Source organism: Mus caroli, chromosome 6 (genome assembly GCF_900094665.2).
Source record: "Mus caroli chromosome 6, CAROLI_EIJ_v1.1, whole genome shotgun sequence".
Lineage (NCBI taxonomy): Eukaryota > Metazoa > Chordata > Mammalia > Rodentia > Muridae > Mus > Mus caroli.
The window spans coordinates 35,167,941-35,172,539 of record NC_034575.1 but is presented as its reverse complement, the minus strand read 5'-3'; positions in this window follow the sequence as shown (position 1 = coordinate 35,172,539).

Sequence of the window (4,599 nt, the reverse complement as noted above, 5' to 3'; positions counted from 1 at the left end):
TGTAATAAAAAATATTAAAAAAAAAAGAAAAAAGAAAACAAATGCAGACATCCACAGCCAAACAATAGACAAAGCATGAGTAGTTTAGTGAAAGAATAGGGGAAGGAATGAGGGAGCCAGTGTGGTTAAGGACACTACAAGAAGACCTACAGAATAAACTAACCTGGGCCCACCTGAGCTAACCTGAACCACCAATCAAAGACCATGCATGGCCTGGCCCTAAGGCCCTTACACACATGTAAGAGAAGTACAACTTATTCTGCATGTGGAAATAATTGGTGTTCAGGCTGTCTCTGACTGTTTGCATTTGTTTCCTGGAGCTAGGCTGTCTTGTCTGGCCTCCGTGGGTGAGGATGTGCTTAGTTCTGCTGCAGCTTGATGTACCAGGGTGGGTGGATACCCATGGAGGGCCTCCCATTCTCTGAAGAGAAGAGGAGAGATAAATGGAGAGGGTAAGGTATAAGGGTAAGACTGGGAGGAGAGGAGAAGGGGAAAATATATTGATTTTGTGAGGGTCTTTTATTCAGGCAGCATACCTGTTGACTTCATGAGTGTCTTCTATCATATCCAGAGGACATTGTTTCACCATGGCCCTCCCTGACCTCCGACTCCTATAATCTTTCCTTGCTTCTGCAATGATTCCTGGGTCTTGCAAAGGAAAGAATGTGATATAGATGTCCCATTTGTGACTGAGCACTTAACAGACACTTACTTTCTTTGCTTTGACAAATTGTGACTTTCTTTGTCAACCGCTGTTCACCACACAAAAAAAATTTCTCTAATGAGGTCTCAGAAATTGGTGAATGTATGAAGATAGAGATATAAATTTAGAAGGTTGTTTTCTATACGTTCATTTAGCAAAATAATAGCAGAAACTTCACCCCTGAGGCCTTTATCTATCCAATCACAGGTTCTTGGATATATTTAAAGTAACAAGCATGTTTTCTTTCTATAGAGCTGCCCTTAAATCCAATGAGAAAGTGCTGGGTTACGGCCATAATGTTCATACCACTATTGAATCCATGAACATAATCTTGTCATGCTGACCTTTATTTGTAACTCAAAGGATTTACAAGCTGGGTAAGATGATTGATGATGGCTTATAACCCTCCAAGCACCCTACATATCACCTACCTTAAATACTATAAATACCTATCTACTATACTACCTACTATAAATCTTCCTAGAAGGAAGAAAAATCCAAGGCCAGTACCAAGGCATTTTAACGTGGTGGGGGAAGGGTTGAAAACTCCTGTTCTTAACTAAGGAGCTTTTGATAATTTATGGCTGCTGAAAGAAGAATCGGTTTTTCTTTAAGAATGTAGCCCCAATATTAGGCATAAAGCACAGGACAACCATACTACAATCCAAAGAGGCAAAGAAACTAAGAAACAAGGAAGGCTCAAGGAGGATTTTTGAATCTCACTGAGAAGGGGATTAGACATTGTGGGTAAATGGGAGGATGGATGAAGATGACATTGGGGATGAAAACAGGAGGGATCAGGTGGGGAGGACAGAATAATAAGATAGAGACTTGGATGGGGCTGATATCTCTGGGATAAACTAGAAAGTCTTGAGCAATGAAAACTCCTAGAAATCTATGAATATGACCCTAGCTAAGATTCCTAGCAATGAGGGAAATGGAGCCTGAACCTGTCATCTCCTGTAACCAGGCAAGACTTCCAATAGATGTACTGGGACACCAGCACAGCCAAAAAACCTTAGACCTACACTTTGTCCTACCTATAAGAAGTGCTGGCATAAAGTTGAAGCAGAAATTGAGAGAGTGGCCAACCAATGACTGACCCAATTTGAGGACCATTCCATGAAAAAAAGCCCACCCCAAATGCAGCTAGTGACATTCTGCTATACTTGCATACAGGAGTCTAGCAGAATTGTCATCAGAGAGGCTTCACCCAGCAACTGATTGAAACAGATGCAGAGACTGACAGCCAAACATTAGGTGGAGCTTTGAGAATCTTTGGAAGAGGAGAAAGATTGATTGTAGGAGTCAAAGGGGTCAAGACCACCACAAGAAAACCCAGTCAACTAACCTAGGTTCACAGGGGCTCCTAGAGACTGAACTTCCAATAAGGGATTCTGCATGGGTCTGACCTAGGCCTTCCACACATATGTTGTAGTTGTGTAGCTTGGTCTTCACTTGGGACTCCTAAATTGAGAGCAGAGGATGTCTTTGACTACATTGCCTGCCTTTGGGACCTATGCCATGACTGCTTGATATGCATGGAGCCTCTACCATTTTCTGAAGAGAAATGGAGGAAGCATAGGTTGGGAGGTGGGGGGCTGAGAGGAAAAGGGGGAACTTTGGTCAGATTGTAAAAATAATTGATTGATAAGGTATATCTTGGAGGAATTAAGGTGAGAACTAAAAGGAGAGTATGATCAGAGTATATTGTATGCAGGTATGAAATTATAAAGGAATTAATAAAATACTATGTATTTTGAAATAAAATTGTATAAAGTGACATATTATAAAATATTATCCCCCCCCCATTCCCTCATAGTAAGGTATCCACCAGAAAAGACTACTTGTACATAAATTTAAGCCAATAGAAAGTCTTTATTAGACAGCAGGCTATTGCACTGGGTGTTCAGGATCCCAGTGTAACCCCAACCCTTTCTCAGGGTGCTATTTTAAGCACACAAAAAACACATCCTGGGTTGACACAACTCAGTTTTCAAACACAGTTAGCCAAAAGTAGAACTACAGAAGCCAAAAAGCAAGGTAAGTGAATTTAGAGATTATCCCAGGACCATGGAGTTTGATGGACTAGGTCTTTGTTTTTATTTTGGCAAAAAGTGCTGTCTACACAATGAGATTTGTAGCCTCAATGGTACTTTCATAGTGGTGTAAGTTGTGCTAAGGTCTAGGGCCTGTTACACCCTGTGCTTGATCCTCTTGATATGGTCATGATATGGGACTAGAACATCTGCAGGCAACGTGGACACAGTCATACGTTGATACAGATGGGGAACTATATATGTATAGATATATGAGTGTAAGCATGAAATAAACTTTTCCAAATTTACCAGCTGCATTCCCATCACATTTAAATTGATATTTAATAAATATCAGTATATTATAGCTATAATAATATTTATGTATTTAGTATGCTATCCATAAACATTTCATTTCTTTCACATTTTATTGCCATAATGTTCTACTTTGTTTTCTGTTGCTGTGACAACACATTTATCAAAACCACTTGGGGAGTAAAGGGTTTACTTCAGCTTACATGCTTCCATATCACAGCCCATCACTGAGTGAAGTCAGGGCAAGAACTCAAAGCAGGAGGTTGAAGCAGATCCACAGAGGAACAATGCTTACTGACTTGCCCCTCGGCTCACACTCAGCCACTTTTCTTTTATAGTCCAGCCCCACCTGTCTGCATGTTTACTGCTCACAGTAGACTGGAACTGACATATCCCAATAATGTATCTACAAATAAATCTCGTGGAGGTGATATATTTGTATAGATTTTAATTTATGCATACTAAATTTTAGCTATTAGCCAAAGATTCTCCAGTCATGTACAGAAATCTGAAACCTCATTAAATGACATCATATAGTGACTACCCCGAAAGGCTCTTGACAGGATGCTACAGTGTTGCTTATATACAGATCTTACAGATGAAATAAGGACATACCCAAAGGTCCCTATCCCCATGACAGCTGTGCTTCCAGTTGTTCAGATAGTTGAAGTTTGGTTCCCAGGTGATAGCATTTGAGGTTCCCTCTCACGCTCGCTCACTCTTGTTCTCATTCTCTCCCTCCCTCTCTCCTTCCCTGTTATTATAAAACTGAACAAATTCCCTATTTCCAGGAATAATTCAGTGTCTCCATCTGTTTCTCCTGAATTATTAACTATATGTTGTCATAGTAGAAAGAGGAAGAGAAGCAAAGAATATAAAATGATAAAAGACTATTTCTGGTAAACATAAATTTACAGCTAACATAACACCCACCAATTTCACTTTTATGTAGTTGCCAAAAATAAATGAAAATGGGTCCTCACGTTGAATTTCAAAGTGATGTCCATGTTAGTTTATTGATTTCATTGAACAGTGACTAAGATAAATATCCATCAGCAAGAGAATTTTTATACAATACTCATACAAGGACACACCTCTGAGCAGTGAGAAGGATTAGGTAGTGATATATGCAAAAGGAATGATCTCAGAGTCGTCATATAATGGAAAGATTAGTAGACCCTAAGCATTGCATGCTCTGTGGTGCTATTACAGCATGATAAAGAATGGGAAGAAGACACAGCAAACTACTCCTGGGATAATTGTATCAGTGCTGGTGGGAAATGTGGAAATGATATGGGATGATTTTAGCCTAAGTTCTTAGCTTTAACAATGACTGATTTATGTTTGGCTGAATTTTTACTTAGGGTTTGACCTATGCACTAATGAGAAATACTGCCCCATTGTTTTTCTTTCTTGTAAAGATTTTTCATAGGATTTCACACTAGAAAAGCTTTGCTTATTATGAAATGCTTCTGAAAACGTTCTTTTTTTTAATTAGGTATTTTCCTCAATTACATTTCCAATGCTAACCCAAAAGTCCCCCAT